At 36.6% G+C, this 24,041-nt stretch overlaps 1 protein-coding gene across 4 annotated transcripts in view; it reads left to right on the forward strand.

The window, feature by feature from the left end:
* The window catches only part of ELF1 (E74 like ETS transcription factor 1), a 142,792-nt gene that overhangs the window by 29,848 nt on the left and 88,903 nt on the right, over positions 1–24,041 (forward strand). For 2 of the 4 annotated variants that reach the window (XM_053665548.1, XM_037141251.2), the window contains exon 1: positions 9,365–9,514. The exons of 1 other annotated variant lie outside the window; for it this stretch is intronic. The gene's annotated coding sequence lies outside the window, so the exon portion shown is untranslated. Of the gene's footprint in view, positions 1–9,363; positions 9,515–24,041 lie in introns of those variants that run through there. One more of the 4 variants, XM_037141252.2, reaches the window with a different exon arrangement.

Consider the following 24,041-nt stretch of genomic DNA (forward strand, 5'->3'; position numbering starts at 1 on the left):
TATTCCTAGGTATTTTATTTTTCTTTTTGCTTTATTAAATATAAGCCTTTAACTATATCATTAAAGTCCTAGAGGAGAACATAGGCAGGAAAGTCTCAGATATTTCATGCAGCAACTTTTTTACTGATATGTCCCCTAGAGCAAGGAACATAAAGGAAAGAAAAAGCAAATGGTATCTCATCAAAATAGAAAGCTTTTGCATGGCTAAAGAAAGCTGTATTAAAATAAAAAGGGAACCAACTCTATGGGAAAACATATTCGTCAATGATACCTCAGACAAGGGTTTAATCTCCAAAATATTCAAAGAACTTACATGACTCTACTCTAAGAAGACAAGCAGCCCAATTAAAAAGTGGGCAAAGGACTTGAACAGACGTTTCTCCAAGTAGGACATACAGAGGATCCAGAGACACATGAAAAGATGCTCAATATCACTAGCTGTCAGAGAGATGCAAATTAAAACCACTTCACACCAGTCAGAATGGCCATCATAAACCAAGCAACATACAACAAGTGTTGGAGAGGTTGTGGAGAAAAGGGAACCCTAGTCCACTGTTGGTGTGATTGCAGACTGGTACTATCACAACAGAAAACAGTATGGAATTTTCTCAGCAAACTAAAAGTGGATTTGCCTTTCTACCCAGCAATTCCACCGCTAGGATTATATCCTAAGAACCCTGAAACACCAATCCAAAAGAACTTATGCACCCCAATGTTCATAGCAGCACAATTTACAATAGCCAAGTGTTGGAATCAACCTAGGTGCCCGTCAGTAAATGAATGGATCAGAAAATTATGGTACATTTACACAATGGAATTCTATGCAGCAGAAAGAAAGAAGGCCCTCCTACCCTTTGCAACAGCATGGATGGAACTGGAAAGCATTATGCTGAGTGAAATAAGCCAGGCAGTGAAAGACAAATACCATATGATCTCACCTTTAACAGGAACCTAAACAACGAAACGAACAAGCAAGCAGAATAAAAACAAAAGACACTGAAATAGAGAACAGGGGGACAGTGACCAGAGGGGAGAGGGGAGGGAATTTAAGGGGAAAAAAGGGGAGGGATTTGGAGGAACAAGTATGAAGGACAAAAGGACAAGAACTAAGGGGGGTGGAAATGGGAGGGAGGTGGGGAGCACGGGGCGGGATGGGCTGGGATGGGAAAAATGGAACACTGTACTTGAAAAATAATAAAATAAAATAATAAAAAAAAAGAATGTAGGTTCATGTCCTGGCCAGGTAGCTCAGTTGGTTTAGAGCGTTGTTGTGATGCACCATGACTGTGGTTTGATCCCTGATCAGGGCACATACAAGAATCAACCGATGAATGTGTAAGTAAGTAGAACAACCAATGGATCTCTCTCTCCCTCCTCCTCTCTCCCATTCTATCTCTCTCTCTCTCTCTCTCAAGTCAATTGAAAAAAAAAAGTAACACAGATTCTGGATCCAGGCTGTCTAGTTCAAATATCACATCTGCCACTTAAAGACTTTGTTGTTTTAGGCATATTATTTTCTGAGCCTGAGTTTTCTCATATGTAGAATGGGGGTGATACTATTATTTTTATAGGTATTTTTGCATATATTAGCTAATATATGTAAAGCATTTTGAACAGTCCTAAAATTTAGTATTATATGTGTTTGCTATTATTATTCTTCATGAGAATAATTACTATAACCTTGGTTTTTAAAAAAAAATTTACCTCTAGGGAATCTGTTTGTTTTTTAGTCATGAATGATAAATCACTCAGAGTTGTTCTTTAAGGAAGATTTCTCTGATAGCAAAGCGAAAGGTGAATTGAAAATAGGCTGTTGGTTGGAGGGTAAGGGGTAGTTAGGATGTTGTGACATTATTATATTTATGTGATATGATGCTTTTGCCTGAAGAATAGCAAAGGAGGAGTTTAGGTTTTCCTCTCCATAGTTAGAGATAACTGAATGGTAAGGTGACAAGTGTCTTTTTGAGTGGCAGCTGTCTGAGGAATACAAACTACATTATGTACTAGGGGTACAGAGCAACAGAGCAGTGATTCTTACAGGTCTGGGCTCTACCCACCCTACTGAATCTGTTTTCAGGGTAGGCATGTATCTTAAAAAAAAACTTCAGATAATTCAGAGGTGCATCCTTGGTTACAGTCCACTGAAGTAGAAGATATATTGTCTTTAATATTGAATTTAAAATTCAATTGTAGGATAAAATATGCATCTATGAAGCAATTTGAGATTGCAGTCAGCATATTACCTAGGAGCAACATAAAGAATATAATTGTACAATCAATTCTTGGTTATTTTTCATAACAGAAGAAAGAATAACACCCAAAATAACATGATAGTAGAATCTTACAACACAGTTAATTACATGAATTCAGTTATGTCAAATCACGGCTCAAATGATGTTTTTAAAAAATATTTCAATGTGGTAAAATCCTGAAATGCAAGAATTTACCCTCAGTGAAGCATTTCAGATAAGTTACTCAATCTCATCTCTGAGTTTCTGCTATGTGTTGGGGCCCTGTGTTATTGGTAGGAACACAATAGTAAGCAAAACTATACAGAGCCTTGGGCCCTTTTGCCTTTGGTATGCTTTTTAAAACACACAGACACTTGTCCAGGAAGACTTTCCTTGTGGATAGGTCCTAGTAATCTGTACAGACACAGGAAGGAGGCCTTGGCTTAATAGAGCTAGTAATAAATAATAGAAGATTAACTGTGTTTTACATTAAGTTCACATTTAGAAATGCTACACATTGCTCAGAATCTGGATTCATACTTTGAGAGCTATTAGCATCAACAAAATTAGTTCTGTCTCACTGAAAGATTTATAACAGTAAATCTTAGCCTCTTAAATTTTATTTTTAACTAGTAGCAGTATTAATTTGGGTCATTTATCATTTTAGTGGTTTGGTCTCCTTTCATCTCTGCTGGTGACAGCGTGTCGGTTTGGGACCTAGGGTCAGATTCAAACAAAGCCATTTTTTAAAAGATTTTATTTACCGCAGTTTGGACCATAAGATGTACCTAGGTTTTAGAGGAGGAAAACAGGGGAAAAAAATTGAAGCAAAAAATGTGGTAAAATATATAGTAAAATAAATAACATAATATTTCACCAATGTAAATGTAAACAGAACTTAACGGCAGCATTAACAACCATTATTCCTCCCAAATTTGGGGGGGGTGCATCTTATAATCTGAAAAATACGGGTACTTATTTTTAGAGAGAGGGGAAGAGAAGGAGAGAGATATCAGTGTGTGGTTGTCTCTGTGCCCCCTATTGGGGACCTGGTCTGCAACCCAGGCATGTGCCCTGACTGGGATTCGAACCCCCAATCCTTTGGTTTGCAGCCTACACTCAATCCACTGAGATACACCAGCCAGGAGAAAGCTATTCGTTTTTATGCCCAGGCTTTCTAAATATGAAAATTAGACTACTCTATATTTTCATGTACTAAAAGTTTCAAATTTGAGCTCAAGGATAAGCAGTAATAATAAATAGGAAGAAGTCAGTCCTGGCTGACACTTCTTTTGACATTATTAGATAATGTTTATGAAGTGCAGATTTTCATAAGGTCTGTTTTAAAGAAAAAAAGAAAGTGTCTTAACTTTAGTGAGCATTTAATAAAGTCATTCAGTCCACCTAATTTTTCTCATCTAATTCAAATATAAATATTGAAAATTACCCAATGCAGCCATGCCAGCTTTGTATTAAGGTATATATAGTGACTTGATATATATCAAATTTTAGAAATAAAAGAACCCACAGTACAGCCCTGGCTGGTGTAGCTCAGTGGATTGAGTGCGGGCCTGCGACCCACACGATCCCGGGTCAATTCCCAGTCAGGGACATGCCTGGGTTGCAGGCCAGTTCCCAGCAGGGACTCATGAAAGGCAACCATACATTGATATTTCTCTCCTTCTCTCCTTCCCTTCCCCTCTAAAGATAAATAAAGTCTTTAAAAAAAAAAGAGCCTACAGTACATAAGTCTTAAGTTGCCACATTTTATTTATGTGGGAGTTTAAAGTTTGTCATCTGAAATATTTAATACTAGTTGCTTCTACTACAAAGCAATTATCTGTTATTAGATAATGTTTATGAAGTGCTTACTAGGTGCCTGGTACTATATTAAGCACTTTATACACATGAACTGGGTGTTTTAAAAAAGTCAGGTTTATCGAGGTATAGTTTACATATAATAGAATTTTCCCTATTTATGTGTATAGTTCCATGATTTTTGACAACATACATTGATCATATAACTGGTAGCCAATGGTCGTTGGTGCCAATTGCCAATTCAGTGGTCAACAGGAGTCCCCAATTTGGGATGTGGTGAAGAAGGAAACTATTTAATGCAAAACAGCTCAACTGTGATACAGCATGGTTGTGAAAACATGACTCTGCTCTGGTCTTCATTGGTTTGCGCTAGTCAGTGCTGGTTGGTGCTGGTCTGCTCCACTTTGCTCTGGTCTGCTCTCTGCTCCCACAGCACCTCTTCAGTGTTTCTGCTCAGCCAGGGAGACCCAGTTCATTCTTTTTTTTTTAAATATATTTTATTGATTATGCCATTACAGTTCTATTTCCCCCTTCATTCCCCTCCACCCTGCACTCCCCCTCCCCCACCATTCCCCCCTTTGGTTTATGACCACGTGTCTCAAGTTCTTCAGATTCTGTATTTCCCATACTATTCTTGCCCTCCCCCCTCTCTATTTTCTACCTACCATCTATGCTACTTATTTTCTGTACCTTCCCCCCCCTTCTCCTCCTCCCACTCCCCTGTTGCTAACCCTCCTTGAGATCTTCATTTCTATGTTTCCACTCCTGATCTAGCTGTCCTTTTAGTTTGCTTTTATTTTAGGTGTGGGTTAATAACTGTGAGTTTGTTGTCCTTTCACTGTTCATGTTTCTTTAACTTCTTTTTCTTAGATAAGTCCCTTTAACATTTCATATAATAAGGGCTTGGTGATGATGAACTCCTTGAATTTGATCTTATCTGAGAAACACTTTATCTGTCCTTCCATTCTAAATGAAAGTTTTGCTGGAAAGAGCAATCTTGGTTGTAGATCTTTGGATTTCATGACTTGGAATACTTCTTTCCAGCCCCTTCTTGCCTGTAAGGTCTCTTTTGAGAAATCAGCTGACAGTCTGATGGGAACTCCTTTGTAGGTGACTGTCTCCTTATCTCTTGCTGCTTCTAGGATTCTCTCCTTCATTTTAATCTTGGCTAATGTAATGATGATGTGCCTTGATGTGTTCCTTCTTGGGTCCAACTTCTTTGGGACTCTCTGAGCTTCCTGGACTTCCTGGAAGTCTATTTCCTTTGCCAGATTGGGGAAATTCTCCTTTATTATTTGTTCAAATAAGTTCAACTCAGAGCAACCAGTTCATTCTTTAGTGGAAAGGGAAAGTGTACTCACAGAGCTGGTAAGGAGCTGGCTTATATAGACAGAAGTCCCTACCCAGGCCCCTGATTGGGCTGTCCTCAAGCCAAGGAGGACAACAAATCCTTGTAGTTTGACTGGTCCAATAAGGCACTTTCCTGATTGGTCAGAATGGAGCTCCTCTGATTGGTTGGTGAAGATGTTGATGGAGGAATATAGTTGCACAGCCCTGATTGGGTGGGGAAAGCCTTAGTCCTGTTGGTTGAAATAGGATTCCAGGAACTTTTTAATAAGAGTTGGCTCAGATGACACATGACACAAAGTGCAGACAGGCAGTGCAGTTCAGCGGCAGGTAGTTTGGTGCAGGTATCTCCCTGAAGTGCAGTTTGCATTAGAGGCCTTTGTGTCTGCTTGGCTGTTTTAAAAAAAAATTCAGGTCAGTTAGCCACAAGTGGCCCCTCACTGCCCCGCTCCCTTGTTTTTTAAAAAGATTTTATTAATTTTATTTATTTTTACAGAGAGGGGAAGAGAGGGAGAAAGACATCAATCAGTTGCCTTTCACACATCCCACAACCTGGGATCTGGCCTGCAACTCAGGTATGGACCCTGACTGGGACTTGAACCAGTGATATTTTGGTTCGCAGGCCTGTGCTCCACCCACTGAGCCATACCAGCCAGTACTAGAAGTCTTTCTTAGTAGGAATCTTCTTTCTCAGAATCCACATAACCAGTACTACAATCACCAAAAAGAACATTTCTATTCCCCTAATAGTGCCTTTGTTCTCCTTCGTAATTAATCCCCTTCCCTCATTTCCAGCCCAGGGCAACCACTGATAGGATTTCTGTCTTTTTTGTTTGGCCTTTTCCAGAATGTCATATAAATTGAATCATAGAGTATATGTTTTGAGTCTTGCTTATTTCATTCAGCCTGATGTGTTTAGATTCATACATGTTGTAGCATTTATCAGCAGTTCAAAAGTTCATACCTTTTTACTGCTGATAGCATTCCATCGTACAGATATAAGACAACGTGCCCAGTCATTCACCAATAGATGGACATGTGAGTTTTCCGTATTAGGTGGTTAGGAGTCAAACTGCTATAAATATTTGTGTAGAAGTTTTTTTTTCTTTTTTTAAAATTTATTTTATTTATTTATCTTTAGAGGGGAAGGGAAGGAGAAATATCAATGTATGGTTGCCTCTCATGCATCCCCTGCTGGGAACTGGCCTGCAACCCAGACATGTGCCCTGACTGGAAATCGAACTGCGATCGTGTGGTTCGCAGGCCTGCGCTCAGTCCACTGAGCTACACCAGTCAGTGCTTTTTTTCTTAATAGATATATATCTTCATATCTCAAGAGTAAATATCTAGTAGTAGGACTGCTGGGTTATTATATAATAAGTATATTTTTAACTCTATAAGAAACTGCCAAACTGTTTTCCAAATAGGCTGTACCATTTTGCATTCCCACGAACAATATATGGAGGGTTGTTTTTTGCTCCATATTTTCACCAGCACTGTTTTTAAAAGCTATTCTAGTGATGTATAGTGACATTGTGACTTTAGTTTATATTTCCTTATTGAGTAATAATGTTGATTTTTTCTGTGCTTATTCCCTGTCTGTATCTCTTCTGTTCGGTGGTTTGACTGTTTTAAAAATTGGTTTGTTTTCTTATTTTTGAGTTTAAGTTCTTTATAGGGCATGGACTGATTTTAATTCTCCCAATAATCCTTTGGGTACTGTTAGCCTAAATTATAGATAAAGAAGTTAAGGCACAGGATTGTTATGTAATTGCCCAGGATTATACAACTAGTAGATGGTAGAGCTGGGATTTGAACTCAAGAAGATTGGCTCTAGAACGTGTGCTGTTTTGCCTTTTTTTTTCTTTCCCCTGTGTGGATTGATTTCTTGGGACTGTAAGTACAACCAAGATTCAGTTCCTGTGGGTGGTAAAATAATACTAATAGGGATGCCCCTGGTCAAAGGGGCAATATATTATAACAGCAACTCTGGAATCATCTCCTTAGCAATAGCTAAGATAACTTGTTGCTATTGAAGAGGGGTAATTATTTTCATTTTGTGTCTCTTACTTCCCATCTATATGTGTGGCCAAAAACACTTCTTTTAAATTACAGTCCAAATACTTGCCATTATCAAATAATCATTTTTATATAAATGGGTTTTCTCAGTAGCAGAAGCTTATCCTTTTATGTATCCATGCTTCATAAAAAATTTTACACACTTTATGTCATTCATTTTGCTTTTTAAAAACCTTTGTCATGATAGTGCTGACTTTGAGGCACTCAAAGTGATATGCTTTGGGAGAATGTAGAATGTGTTGACCTTATAGGGTAGCTTCAGATCCCAGCTTTTTACATTATACTTATTTATACAGTAGTTTTGTAGTTTTAAATTTTTTTTCTCACATTATCAGCTTTGTCACTTGTTTCTTTTGACATCACCCATTCTCTATTCACTTTTTATAATTTCTAATTAGCTAAAAGATAATTAAATTACTAGGCTTATTATGGATATTGTCTAAAATAAGTTTCAGCTCTGGGAAATGACTTGGGTTTTCCAGGAAGCATTTCCTGTGACTGCTTAGAGGACCTTTTTCTTGGAGTTTGGGTATTGAATAGTCATTCTGGATAAATGAGCTAAATTAAACAAAATATGGCACTTGACAATAGAAAAGTGATATGTTTTTATTTTTAGTATAATTTTTATTAATAATTTGTTTAACCATGGGGATTATTTTAATAACAAGATAAACCAATCAAGCAATGTTCGGTGGAATGGAATAAATAAGTACTCAATGAGCAGCAAGTTGGTTCATTGTCATTACATTTTGTAGCAGTCTGTACAGTTCCTAAGTCAGTGATAGCTTGTCCTCTCAGCTGTGCCTCTTGTAAGGCAGAATAATTATTTCCAAGTAATTGACTAAAGGGAGAACACCTTGCCAAGTTCCATTTAATTTTTACAAAATATTAGGATGAAGGCTAGCTAGTGACTTGCACTTCACCATTTAAAGTGCTTTTGGAAAGCATTAGTTTTCAAGCTATTTTGATCAATTTAAGCTCTTAGAATAAATTAATAAATATTCACACATGGGGGTAGGGTAAGTAATTGTAGTAATATTCTGACAAGGTGCATGGGTACCTTGTCAGATATATGGTGGCTTGGAGAGCAAAACTTCACTGGCCACATATTTTGTTGGCACCCTTATGCTAGATGTGTATGGTACAGCCCAACACATAGTATGCTCTCATTTATGTTTGAAAGGTATAGAAAATTGTGGCCATGTCTTGGAAGTAGTAGAGCTATGAACCATGATTGCATTGTAGTTATTTTAAAATAGAGTTTTAACAAGCTTGCAGTTCAATTCAAAATAATTTTGTTACATTAAATTTTAGTTCCTTTCTAATCCCAAGTTTGGTATTATTTTTTAGTACAAACCAGATTCATTCTCACTTATTTTCCCACTGAACTTTGAATTTTCTATGGATATCTGTTTAGTGAACTTATAAATCTGCATCTGGTATTGCAGTTTGCTAGCTGTTCCAGAGTACATAGTAATATACCCCTTTCATATAAAGGTTAATGAGTAGCCAGGTTAAATTCACCAGTTCATTGTTACTTACATTAAAAGCTAGAAAGTTTGTTATCTTCCTTCCATTTCCTCCCATGCTCTTTTCCTTTGTTTTATTTACTTGATACATTAAAATTACTTTTAAAAACTAAGATGTAAAAAATACAACATACAGTTTTTAATTTTGCCTCCTTGTAGATTCTGATTGTATTTTATTATTCATTTTAATATGGTAATTAATATGAGCTGAGTAATAGTTTAATCAAGGTAGATCTTGCTCTTAGGCTCTACCTTGCTCCTTTTTCTATACCTCTCCCCCCATTTTTACCTGTAGATTTGCATGTTTGACCTAGCAGAATAATTGGGTCCACAGCAACATGGGCGTGCCTCCCTTAGAAACACTTAGTTTCATGTATGACTCATAAGCTGAAGCACAGACACCACTTCCCCAATCTACAGGAGCCATTTTAACAGCATAAAACTTGCCGGATTGCTTTTTTATTTTCAAGCCCAAAGGACAATATTTAAAGATAATGAGAATATTTGAAGGTAATGTTATGATTTTGGGTGTTTGCTTTTGGCTTCTTCCTGAGCTGGTGAATGGAGGGTGGTTCTTACCTGTCGAAGAACATGGCTGAATGTGTTCTCTAACTCTGAGAAAATGTAGTCAGTCACATGCCTGACTGTACTTTTTAACTACTAGGGAAAACAAAGCATTCAAATACTGGAAAGTTTTAGATCTTCTTGGTAAAGCATTTTTTATGTTTTGTGTGATTTTTTTTCCTGTGTGACTTGAGAAGAAAGGAAATTTTTCTTTTTTTATATCACAAGGCAAACTAAGTCAGATTTTAATTTAAAAAATGTAATTGGATTTTCAGGGTAGCCAGAAGTTATAGTTTAATAAACTGTACTATTCATGTGTGATACTCATGTTAAGAAAAAAATTCAGAAGCAGTGGTTTTGTTTTGGCATTTTAGTGTAGGGGAGGTTTTGGGACAATTGAGTTATAGGTGTTGCTCCTTGACTGTTTTCTCCTTTTTTTCTTTCTCTTAAGTTAATGAAATGATACTGAACATTGAATTTTGAAAATGGAAGTTTAAGTAAAATGAACACTCATTTAGATAAGAAGTAAAAGTGACATAAAGAGGAAGAAAATCTAGAATGATTCATTTACTTTTAGAAAAAAATAATAAAGTTCTATAATTAACACTGGAAAGTTGTTCTGAGTAACAGCCTTAGAAGCATAACTAGACACTAAGAAAACACAGTATTTCAATTTGTGTAAAAAGAAAAAGTAAAGAGTTTTGACCTTTTTTTCTGTTCTTAATATATGCTTGTTTTGTATTTTAATATGTGCTTATTTTGTATTTTAACAAGTAATACCTTTTATGATAGAAAAGTTTGTCCAGTTTTTTCCTGAAATATTTATCATAGAAATTATGAGACTTTGGCAATTGTATATTCTGGTGTGCCTTAAAGTCCTAGGTACTCTGAGAAGCTGGATATAGTAGTGTTTTAGTTATGAAAATTATTTATAGAACCAAATATGAAAGTAAAATTAGAATATGCAGTGATTATGAATAAAGTTTTTAGAAATAAAACTTCCCAATTCATTTACCATTGACTATGATGGTATTTAGCCAGCTGTTCAGGAATTTGTTGTTCACTTTCTAAGTGCTTGAAGGCCTGTCAGACAAAAGGGAAGATAGAAAGGCAGTCAATTATTATATCTTTAATATTTTGAAAGGATTGTTGATATTAACAGATTAATTTTGTGGTCTTATAAGATATGCACAACAGACATTTTACTCTTAGCCATTTGCTATCATCTTTGTTTCAGTATTGCCGACTTGGTCAGCCTTTGAGTAAGCAAAGGCTGTATTTACTTCTGATCTGATCTGTCTGAAAAATCCAATGAAACTTTTGTGCCTTAAAAAAATTGTTTTTTGAGTTTTTAAAAGCCAGTGACCTATATGAGAAAAATCAAGGGGCACACAAATAAGCAAATAATTAAGATTTTATTTATTAAAGAGAGTAGAAGAATTTAGTTTCTTAAAATCAAGATACTATTACAATTTAAATAAAATAATGCTCATATGTTTCAGTTTCTTTTTATGTAAAGAAGACTGAGGTGGGGCTTCAAGGAGAAGGGAGGAAAAAGAATGCACAGAAGAAAGGAAAGGCCTTTAAGACTTACTAGGTAGTCTCCTTTCCACTCTTCTCCTCTGATAAGGTTGAATTTAAGTTTAAACTGAGTCATCAGACTTAAACTTAGAATTACCAGTTTATACAACTGTAGAGCTAAAAAAGACTGAAGATTGTTCAACTGCCTCACTTTTATAAATGAAGGAACAGCCCCAAAAGGTCCTGTGACTTGCTCAAGGTTGTGCCATGCTTAATGGTAGGGTTTCCAGCCTGGAGATACTGATGCTAGTCCACTCCAACAAATGATGCTTTGTTTGAAATGGTCTGTATTTACTTAAGAGTAAATAAAACCTTAGTTAAATTGCTTGCTGATAATTTTGGTGATAAGATGCAACCAAATGAATTAATCACGGATTTTGAAAATGTGTTCAATCTACTATTCTTTTTCCTCAGAGAGATGATTGTTTAAAAAAATTTCTACAACAGTTTTTTACACCGTTAGAAGTTTTTCATAGTTGAAGCATTGTTTTTGACATTGTTTGTTTATGATGGGCCTAACGTGAAAATACAAGAAATTGGGAATTCACTTTAAATGTATAGATGAAAAGACAGGTTTATTTCTGCTTTAATTTTACCTCATTCTTTTAGGAGGGCAAATACTGTTTAATATGATACCTTGTTGTATTATAGTGTGTATATGGTGGGGTATGTATAAAACTTTGGATGTGAGTGTACAAAATATGGAGGTCTGTAAGCTATAACATAATAGCTTGAATTTAACTTCCCCTTACCTAGTAGTCTCATTCTGTCATATCTTTTCTCTTTTAGTGAGAGTTTACCTACCGGGCACTTTTAGAATCTTCTGGGAAATACAAAATCTTTGTCTGTGAATTTTTTTTTTGTTTTATTGGGGCAGTTGAAATTTTTTAAAAATTACTTTGCATATGACTGTTGAATTGCCTAAATTTCTGAGACTTCTATTCCAGTTCAATATCAAATTTTCCACAACGTGGTCATCATTGTTCTAAACAACAAACAGGGCACAAAAAGCTAGAAAATAGGAAACATGGGTTCTATCCTCACAAACTTAGATTCTTACTGGGAAAAACAGGGCTTGGTAACATAGGTGAAGTAAGTAAAGAATGGAACCAAACCACTAAGAAGTTCAATTCAGGTTCAGAGTGCCTCTCTAGAGGTGAATTATGATTGAGACTCAAAACAGGAAAGTTTATGGATCTTTAGGAATTATGAGTATTGAAGAATGTGCATTTGCTTACGTTAAGAAGATCGTCTTCCAATCGCAGTTCGATTCCCAGTCAGGGCACATGCCTGGGTTGCAGACCAGTTCCCTGAAGGCCAATTCCCAGAAGGGGACGCATGAAAGGCAACCATACATTGATGTTTCTCTCCCTCTCTCCTTCCCTTCCCCTCTAAAGATAAATAAATAAAATCTAAAAAAAAAATAGCCTCTCTATCCCAATCCTTTAAAAAAAAAAAAGAAGATCGTCTTCATCAACAAGAAAAAGAACATTAAGCTCTTGAGATTAGAGATGTTTTCTTCTATTTATCTTTTTTCAACCTTTGACAAACTACAAAGTATATATGAATTGACTATTATTTGCTCATATCTGCTGCATTAAACCCTTGACTGCTCAGTTGGGCAGGTCCTGCTATATTGTTAGGAGTGGCAAATCTTTAAAAGGTATGTGGCCCTCAGCTTAATCTCTTGTCTGGTGTCTGCTCATTGTAACCATTCAAAGAAAAAAATAACACCTACCTGGTAGTATACATTTTAAAACAATAATTTCCAACCTTTGGTATAACAGTCAACTGGCTTCAACCCAGGAAATTCTGATTCATTAGACCTAGGGTTTGACTTTTCAATCTGCATTTTTAGTGAAATGCTTGTGATACAGGTACTTATATGTAATACATCCAGAAATAGATTTGACAGATTTAGGAGGAGCAATTAATTAGTTATTTAGCATTTTAATGTGTGAATTTTTAAGCAACAATACAGGAGTGGGCAAAAGTAGGTTTATAGTTGTGAGTTTGCATAACACAGAGTTTACTCTTGTGTTATTATTTAGTCTTGTAATATATATTTTTCCATGTGAACAACTGTAAATATACTTTTGCCCACCCTGTAGTTTGAAGCCCACAGCCCATAGTAAGTAAGAAAAGTGACTGCAGTAGTTTATTATCAATATTAGGACTTATTTATCCTCCTCTCCCTATCTTTTGTCCCTTTCTCTTCCATTTTTTGCTGGGCCTTGTCTTTCAACTTTGTGGCTCTCCTTTCCTCTTCTCTAATTCTGCTCTCCCCCTTCTACTCCCCAACCCACTGCTATATTGACCACAATATATAATGAAACTAATTTTTTTTTTTAATGTAATTGGCCTGCTCTGTATCTCTCAGTGAACCATTGCTCTGGCAATGTTAGTTTATTTTCCTATAAGTTCTGTTCGGTGCTTTATGGTGTCTCCCTCTCTCTCTCTCTCTGTTCCCTTATCCCTGAGGTTCTAGGAAAAAACACATTCCCTTCCTGATTTATGATAGCATTTACAAGTCTTTGAAAGCCTTCTCTCTCTGGGAAAATACACTATTATTATTTGTAATTGTTTGAGTCTGTGAGGGAGAAATATCTTTTCCAATGTGATGTTTGGATATAATTTTCGAGGTTTCTTTCGACATTTAATTACATCACTGATTGTATATTCATGGATTTTGCCTTATAATTACATCCCATCTAATGAGACATAGATGTTCATAGACTCTTGAATAGATGGGAAGAAGAGTCCCATTAGTTGAATCGTCTGAAAATAATTATTGCTTTCATCAGTTGTATTTCCAACAGATTATTTTGTTCTTTTGCTTCATATAAATGATGAATATTAAATTAGTAATGCTACTGGGTCAACTCAAATGGTTAAAACAATTTTCAGCTATTGGAGCAATATTTTTTCCCTTTAGTATGGAGAACCTACTAAAGAGACAATTTTTTGTGTCACCTTCATCTTTGTGTCTTATTCAATGCTTTATGTACTGTAGTAAAAATGACCATTGATCTGTACTACAAATGTCTACACATCCTACTCTTTATGGAAAAAAAATAACTCATGTGCTGTTTGCTTTGTTGTCAGAGAGGGAGAAATTATGCAGCTGAAATTTGATTGTACAAATTTCTGCAGAAACATTTTGATTCCCTCTCTTCTAGTTTTAATACCTGAATTAATGCCATATTCATTATCAGAAAACTCTTAAAACTTTCATTTTCACTTTTATTCTCTTCCCTGTATAGGACTTCAGAACCCTTTTTCCATTTATCCTTTAATTGCTGAGGGGGAAGAGAGCTTGGTAAGCTCTTTTTTAACTCTATATTTTGTAGCCTGAGATTGATTGTTAGCATGAAAAAAAAAAAAAAGAAAAATCCCTTTAGAGTTTGTATGAAGATTGACTTCATAAGTTTTTCAAAGTTTTAAAACTTTGAAACAAAGTTTTCAAAGTGCCCTTGCCAGGTAGTTCAGTGGGTTGGAGCCTCTTCCTGTACACCAAAAGATTTCAGCTTCAGTTCTGGGTCAGGACACATACCTTGGTTGTGGGTTTGATCCCTGGCCGTGGTTTTTGCAGAGGGTGGCCAATCAATGTTTCTTTCTTTTTCTCCATTTTTCTCTCCCTAGAATCAATGAATATATCCTCAGGTGAGTATTTAAAAAGTTAGCAGAGTGATATATGTACATTGCTTAAAATCTAATAGAATAGAAGAGCCTACCAGCAACATCCCTCTTCTACCCAGTCCCATTCTCGGTCCTCCTGCCCAGAGGCAAACTTAGAGTACTTCTTTTGTTTTATAAAATCTGTGTTTTCTTGTATCTATCCTTGTCCTGTCTTCTATCCTATGTATTAGAATTTCTTCTATATAGCAGGAACCAATATGACCTTGCATGATGTAAAGCCATGTGAAGTTCATTATCTATGTGATAGACGCCCTATCCTATTACAGTCATAGTGTTTGTGTAAAGTTGAATGGACAATTTTTTAAAGTATGTTTTATTGATTATGCTATTTCAGTTGTCCCAATTCCCACCCCCCCTGCCCTGCCTTTGTCCCCATCATTATTCCTTTGTTTTAGAAAACAGTGTTATAACAGTGAAACTAAAAATTTTATAGTAAGCTCTGGCTGGTGTGGCTCAGTGGGTTGAATACCAGCCTGCAAACTGAAAGGTCACTGGTTTGATTCCCAGTCATGGTACATGCCTGGGTTGCCGGCTAAGTCCCTGGTTGGGGGCATGCAAGAAGCAACCCATCGATGTTTTTCATGTGCATTGATGTTTCTCTTCTTCTTTCTCCTTCCCTTCCCTTCTCTCTAGAAATGAATAAATAAAATCTTTAAAAAATTTTTATAGTAAAACTATAAAAATGAGATGTTGACTTAATAATTGTTAGTTTAGCCCTGGCTGGTGTGGCTCAGTGGATTGAATATGGATTTGTGAACCAAAAGGTCACTGGTTTCAGTTCCCAGTTAGGGCACATGAATGGGTTGTGGGCCAGGTCCCTGGTGGAGGGCACATGAGAGGCAACCACATGTTGATGTTTCTCTCCCTCTTTGTCTCCCTCCTTTATGCTATTTCTAAATTAATGAATTAATGATAAAATAATTGTTAGTTTATATGCATACTATTTTCATCAAAATATTAAATGGATGCTTAGTATTATAATGGGACAATTCATTATCCTTTTCTCTTTAAAGCTGAAAACCTACATTTAGGAAAACATAAAACATGTACATTTTAAATATAATTATAAAGTGTTTACCCATGTCACAACAACATAGGTTAAGAAATATAGCATGCTCATTACATTAATGAGAAGTCCCCAGTCCTGTTCATGTTTGTTTATTCTTAAAAATAACTGCTGTCTTGGCTTTTGTGATAAGCTTTTCATTTGAATTTTACCACTTTGAACTTCATTTAAGTGCAGTCATACCATATATATTTTGTAGTAACTTGCTTCTTTCATTCAACTCTGTGAGATTTATTTTAATTGCAGTGTTGTGTTCCATCGTCTGCCTATTCCAAAGTGTATTTATTACGGCTTGTTGGTGGCATTAGATTGTTTCAAGTTTGGGAACATTCCTGCACTTGGTTGGTTACTGGAACTTACGTGCAAGAGTTCTCTAGAGCAGTATCATCACATTGAGGTATGCGAAGAGTTTACAAAGAGTATGGAGAGAATGGGTAGTTTTACATGATTTAGAGCAGATTTCCCTAACCTCTGGGCCACAAAGGTTAACCAGGTTACCAGCAGGAGGTGAACTTAAATATAATGTGTTTCAGTCATCCCAAAACCACCCCCTCTGCCCTGGTCTATGGAAAAAATGTGTTCCATGAAACCAGTCCCTGGTGTCAGAAAGGTTGGGGATTGTTGATTTGGAGTTCTTCATTGTCTTTCCTAGTAACAGGTGCCTGCTTATTGATGCCTTTTTACCCATTCAGTTTTTACTATGGTATATGGTCCAGGGGGGTAAAATCCTCCAGAACCCTAAACAGATAGGCAATTGATGCATTTCAGATTAGGTTGGAGACGTAAATATATTTGATGACTAAACAGTTTAGAGTGTCTGTCACTTGTTAACTATGATTTATTTATTTCAAACACAATTTTTAATGAAAGCAATAAGTTTTCATTAGACTGTGGTCTTCAATAATCTTTAAAGGTATAAAGAGATCCTGACACCAAAAGAACGCTGAGCTATTGCAACCAGTGCTTTAAATATTATTTTAACAGATAAGTCTTTTTTCTCCATCCTAAAGTTTTATGTGAGAAATTGTGGTTAAGCAACTTTCCCAAGATTGGACAACTTAATAGATAATTGGTACTTTTAGCATTTGATTTAGTGCTTTTTCATATCGATAATAAAGCAGAGTTTTACATTAACTAAATTGAAGTTTTTAAAAAACTACATGTTCTAAGGCAGAACAGTTAGTTAAAACAATTAATAAAAATACTAGTTTGAAAGTTTTTTCCCAATGAAGAGGATCATAGATGATCACCTTCACCATGACTCCTTGTGCTCGCCTAAGTTTCTTCCACAAAGGGTAGCAAAACTTTCTAAAATTGGGGAGAATATTATTATATTTATATTTGATATATTAATTATAATATAGTGATTATGTTAATATATTTGATGTAATTATGTTTATACTTATATTTAACTTATATTTAATATAAAAATGTTAAACTTGCTGGTAAAGGAATATAATTAAGGGAAATATTTTTTCAACTATTATATTGACAACAGTTAAAGTATTGTGGGTTGGTGAGAATGCCATTAAATACACATGCATGCATTCTATTGATAGCAGTAAAAAACAGGAAAAAGCCTTTTGGAGGGCAGTTGGCCTATGTCAAATACTTTGAAAATCTACATACCATTTGGTATAAAAACTCCAGTTCTAGGACTGTATCCTAGATTATCCAAAAGAAAATATAAGGGTGGGAACAAAGATTTAGCTGTCATGATATTAGAACCACTGGTTGTAATAGTGTAGCAGTTCTCAAGTGTTATACTCTTCAATCTTTTCAAACTATATATCTTCCTTATGCTCTTAAAAATTATTGAAGATTCCAAAGAGCTTTTGTTTATGTGGGTTATATTGATCAATATTTACCAATATTAGACATTAAAATTTAATATTAATATGTTAATAAGAAATAAATTTATTACATGCTCATGCAATTATTTTTCCAAAAGACAATGGTGTTTCCCAAAGCATAATCTGTATGGAAAGGAATGCAACTCCTTTTAATTTTTGGATTAACAAAAGACAGCTAGGGTCTCTTACCTGCTTCTGCAGGAAATGCGTTGTAATACGTTGCTTTGGCTAAAGAATATGAAGGAAACTTGGCTTCACCCAGATGTGTAGTTGGAAAAGGGGATATATTTTAATAGCTGTTTCATATAATTGTAGATTTCTTCTTTGATACTACACAAAAACTCATCAAATCATCAAATGCTGGTTCCTTAAAGGTTAGGGCTAAGAGACTCTGAAACCCTAACAATAAACTTTTTGTCTTCTGTAACAGTAAATTATATTCATCTGTCTTGCACTTTGAATAAATAAATTTTTTTACCTGAGCAAGATTCTGTAACATCATTCATTGGTAATTTGAATATATCAGTATTGACATATTTTTAAAAATCAAATTTTTAAAATATCACACCGATCTTATCAGAAGTCTTTTAAGTATGGGAAAGCTGACAAGCTCCAAGTATTGGGCACAAGTTTTCCAAAATTCCGATTTTTCTGTTGAAAACTTACATTTTATCATTGGTGAGAAATGCTGTTAATATGTTTGAGAAAATGTCTGCCAAATATGCAATTCTAAATCATAAGCAGTCCTTCCAAGTAAAAATGGCATTCCATGAAAAAGCAGCTAATTTAGCTCACAACTCAAAACAATAATAGCATTAGTGCTTTTACTTAAGCCAACTATTCTGTTTTATTATTCAACAGAAATACTTTATGCATACTTCCAATTTTATAAGAATATTGAAAAGGTGTACTTAATGGTTGAGATTTAAGTAAAGAAAAGTGAAACTGCCTTTTTAAAAATATGAGTTTCTAAGTGGTAATACAATGAATGACTAGTATGGTTTGGTGACTCAACCTTTGTTCATACAAAGGCACAAACCTTTGCTTTTGCACAATCACTGGAAATATCAGCATGGTGAAAAAGGCTAATGATACCTTAGTATTACTTTGAAAATGGCTTTTACCTCATAAATTACCTGAAAATGTCTCTGGAGCCATATTTTGAGAATCACTATAATATTGCAACATTGGAAATAATCCAAATATCCAGAAATAACAATTGGTTAAGGAAATGATGGTATTTACAATTTGTGATAGAGTATAAGTTTGTTAAACTTTATGTTAAATATGAGTTATGATACAGTATTTTTCTATTTTTTGGTACCTATCTAATGAGAAAAATCAGCATTTTTCAAAGAAAATGCAAGAGTTGATTCTGAGCCCCAGTATTTCCATTTAGTTGGTAACTTTGTGATTAAGAAAAGGAAAATTAACAGGCAGAAGAAGGCAATTACTAGCTTCTCTTCCAATCTAAGGACTTTCTGTGCAATAAGTTTGAGTTTAATTTTCATAGTAAAAGGACTTGGCAATGATTTCAGTCATCTTTATACACTTCATGGTAATAGTTGAAATATACTTTCAAATTAACATCTTCCCATAGATTTCATTCCTCATTAGGCATTTTCCTTTTATAAAAAAGATTTTATTTACCTAGTTTTAGAGAGAGGGGAAGGGAGGGAGAAAATAAGGGAGAGAAACAAGGTTGCCTCTTGCACGCTCTCAACCAGGAACTGAACCTGCAGCACAGGTGTGTACTCTGACCAGGAATTGGACAGGCTGCCTTTCAGTTTAGGGATGACACCCAACCCACTGAGACACACCAGTCAGGGCTCATTAGGCATTTTCTGATTTACACATTCCTATTGTATTCTTTTTAATTGGGAGAACTTTTTCTTCCTTAAAATTTTTTAAATTGATTTTAGAGAGAGGGAGAAACAGAGAGAGAAACATCGATTTGTGGTTCCACTTACTCATGCATTCTTTGGTTGATTCTTGTATGTTCCCTGACCAGGGATTGAACCCACAACCTTGGTGTATCAGGACAGTGCTCCAACTAACCTAGTTACCCAGCCAGAGACTTAATTTGAGAACTTTGAGTTGCTGTGTATGATTTAGCTTCAGAGTGAATTAAAGAAGCGAGTTTTAAAACAAACTTAGCCAGAGATTTTCTTACAGCAATTTAGAACATACTCATGCTGACAAAACCATCACTGTGTCAGTGGTGATGATAAAGCCTGCACCTTTTAGGAAATTTAGAAAGAGATTGTTGGGGCTAGGACCCTCATGTTTCTTGTTCAGATCTCCATAAATGGCATCTCTGAAATGAAGCATCTTCTGAAGAAAGGCAGTTTTTTTTATTTGTTTTTGTTTTTGTTGAGAGGCAACATTGCAAATAGGCTGCTTTATACATTCTATTTTTGAAAATTATTTTTAATTTTTCAGTTACAGTTGACATATTGTATTAGCTTTGGGTGTACAACATAGTGATTAGACATTTATATAACATCTGAAGTGATCACCCCAATATGTCTAGTACCCATATGCCACCATATGCAATAGTTATTGCATTATTATTGATTATATTATCCATGCTGTACATTATTTTTAAGTATATTTTATTGATTATGATATTACAGTTGTTTCACTTTTTTCTCCCTTTTATCCTCTCCACCCTGTACCCCCTTCCCTTTAGCATTCTCTCCCCACCTTAGTTCATGTCCATGGGTTGTATATTATAAGTTCTTTGGCTTCTCCATTTCCTGTTCTTAACCTACCCCTGTTTATTTTCTGCCTACCAGTTATGCTCCTTATTCCCTGTGCCATTTTTCCCCATTCTCCCCCTCCTTCTCCCCACTGATAACCCTCCATGTGACCTTCACTTCTGTGATTCTGGCCCTGTTCTAGGTGTTTGCTTAATTTGTTTTTGTTTCTTTTTAGATTCAGTTGTTAATAGTTTTGAGTTTGTTGTCATTTTACTGTTCGTATTTTTTATCTTTTTCTTAAATAGGTCCCTTTAATATTTCATATGATAAGGGCTTGGTGACAATGAACTCCTTTAACTTGACCTTATCTGGGAATCACTGTATCTGCCCTTCCAGTCTGAATGACAGCTTTGCTGGATAGAGCAATCTTGGATGCAGGTCCTTGCCTTGCACAACTTTGAATACTTCTTTCCAGCCCCTTCTTGCCTATATGGTTTCTTTTGTGAAATCAGCTGATAGTCATATGGAAACTCTTTGGAAGGTAACTGTCTCCTTTTCTCTTGCTGCTTTTAAGATTCTCTCCCTATCTTTACTCTTGGATGATGTAATTATGATGTACCTTGGTGTGTTCCTCCTTGGGTCCAACTTCTTTGGGACTCTCAGAGTGTCCTGAACTTCTTAGAAGTCTATTTCCTTTGCCAGATGGGGAAATTCTCTTTCATTATTTGTTCAAATAAGTTTTTAATTTCTTGCTGTTCCTCTTCCTTTCTGGCACCCCTATGATTTGGATGTGGGAATGTTTAAAGTTGTCCTGGAGGTTCCTAAGCCTCTCCTCATTTATTTGAATTCTTGTTTCTGCATTCTGTTCTCATTGGATATTTATTTCTTCCTTTTGTTCCAAACCATTGATTTGAGTCCCATTTCCTTCCCTTCATTGTTGGTTCCCTGTATATTTTCCTTTATTTCACTTTGTATAGCCTTCATTTCTATCTTCATTTTGTAACTGAACTCAATCATTTCTGTGAGCATTCTGATTACCAGTGTTTTGAACTCTGCATCTGAGAGGTTGTCTCTCTCTTTGTCACTTAGTTGTTTTTCTGGAGTTTTGATCTTTTATTTGGGCCATATTTCTTTGTCTCGATGCACCTGTTACATAGTAAAGGGCAGAGCCTTAGGTATTTGCCAGGGTGGGGTAATCCAGGTTGCTGCGTTGTGGTGCTGTATGTGGGGGAGGGGTCAGAGAGGGAACAATGCCAGTTGCTAGCTTACTCAGCTCTTGTCCCACTTTCCATCACTTCCTTCACTTCCCACAAGCAGATTGTGCCCTTTCAGGTGCTGATTCCTGGGTGGGTGGGCTTGTGTACATCCTATATCCCTCAGGCCTCTCCAATGGATTCTTCTGTGAAACTGGGAGTTTTTCCCACCACAACCCCCACAGCTTTTTATAGTCAGAGGTTTTCAGGCTTTATGTCCCTGTACTGGAACCCTGGGTTGTGGGGTTTGTCTCGCTCCCCAGTTGTTTCTCCTGGCTTATCTGCATGGGAATGTGGGACTGCCCTGTGTTGCACACTCTCTCTGCCCTGGCTTTCTGTCTTCACCCCTCCTGCTAGTCTGAATGAATGTTTCTTATTTAACTCCTCCTTGGTTGTTGGACTTCCATACAGTTTGATTTTGTGGCAGTTCTGTTGTGTTTTGTTTTTCAGTTGTTTGTTACCCTTCTTTTGATTGTGGGAGGAAGCAAATTATATCTACCTAGTCCTCCATCTTGGCTGGAACTCCTACCTGTGCTGTACCTTACATCCCTGTGACTGTTTTAATGCAAGTTTCACTGTAATCCTCAGACCCTTAAATTTACTGGTTGCTTTGGTGATATCATCACCAACCTTTTTTAGAGACAGGCCCATGGATCTGTTCTTGGGTACCAGGGCAGATGTGGCACCAGCTTCCCCACTGGTTCACCTCAGGTATGTGATTTTAATCTCACTGGGGTCTAACTTCAGCAGCATGGTGGATGTGGCTGGTGTTGGATGAATGTGATTTCAGGATGAGTGAAGAAAGTTGCACCTTAGTCTCCTTCAAGCCAAAAGCTGAAAAGTATGCCTTTGTTTTTAAAGTCTCTTGTCTCATACAGTATTGCTGCCCCAGCTTTTCTTTTTTAAATTTTTGTTTGCGTGACATATCTTTTTTCATCTCTTTACTTTTAGTCGGTGTCTTTTGATGTGAAGTGGGTCTCTTGTAGGTACATATGTATATGAGTATTGTTTTCCTATCCATTCAGCCACCCTATGTCCTTTCATTGGAACATTTGGATGAATATATTTATTTTTCCCCTAAGTTCATTGAACATCCTTACAACCAGTGTTTTGAACTCTGCATCTGGTAGATTGCTTCTCTCCATTTATTTTACTTTATTTTTTTGGAGTTTTGTTCTGTTTAATTTGAGACATGTTTCTCTGTCTCCTCATTTTGCCTGCCTCCCTGTATTTGTTTCTATGTGTTAGATAGAACTGCTGCACCTCCCAGTTTTGGTAGAGTAGCCATACATAGTTTGGTCCCGGATTAGGTTACCCTGGTCACGTAATTTGGATGCTCTAGGTGTGTTCCTTGTGTGGGTGGTATGTGCCCTCTGGTTGTAGTAGAGCCTTGATTTCTGTCGGTATGTCAGTGGGAGGGTTTGACCCTCAGTCTGAGTGGCTGTGACAACAATGGAGGAGTTAATGTACAGGGGCTGACTCCATGGACCAGGATTTGCTTTAGCTTGGCTATGGTGCCTGCCAAGTCTAACATTTTGGTGTGTTGTTTGTAGAGGTGGTTGAGTCATGTTCTCATGTGGTCTGAAACTGGACGCTGTGTGTGTTGGTTCTGGAACCTCTTAGGAGCAGCTCTGGTGCAGGCCAAGGTCAGCTGCTGCCTGTACCCAGCCTGGGGCCACCTTTTATAATCCACAACTAATTTGCAAAGGGTCATTGGCTGTGCTGGTCTTAGAGGTACCTGGGAAGGGCTAAGCTGCCAACTGAGGCCAGCTAACACTAATGCTGGGCTGAGTGCTGTTTAGCAAGAAGTACAGGGCATGCTGAGGTGAGTTGCCACTTGTTTGGGGTTTGTAAATCTTCGAGAGATTTTAGGAAGTATATACCAGGAACCAAGACTTCCCATTTGTATTTAAAAGCTGCTGGAACCAAGTTGGGTGGGCATGCAAGTTTAGGGGGCAAGGTCTCAGGGAATCAATGGAGTGGAGCCAGTAGTGTAAGCCAGATTGATAAAGACTCAGATTCGTCACCTTCCTGGGCCTGCCAGTTGGGTAGTAGAAGGGTTCGACAAGGAATAATGGAATCTGCCAACACTTCTGTCTAGGAGAAAGCTGCCCCTCCAGCCCTCGCTCTGCCTCTAGACCAGCCAGTTCCTCTTCGTAAATCCCTGATGCTTTTTCATCTGCTGCCCTGGTGCTGGAGCTTGGAGGGAGTGAGTTTATTAAATAGCAAGTAAATCCACAGAGGGCCCTTTAAGAGGAACGCCTGGACTCTAGAAGCCTTCTGTCTCACTCAGCTGCAATCCCAGCTAGTTTTCACAGC

The sequence above is a fragment of the Artibeus jamaicensis genome, unplaced genomic scaffold (assembly GCF_021234435.1).
Source record: "Artibeus jamaicensis isolate MK-2021 breed Jamaican fruit bat unplaced genomic scaffold, CSHL_Jam_final contig_415, whole genome shotgun sequence".
NCBI classification, from domain to species: Eukaryota; Metazoa; Chordata; class Mammalia; order Chiroptera; family Phyllostomidae; genus Artibeus; species Artibeus jamaicensis.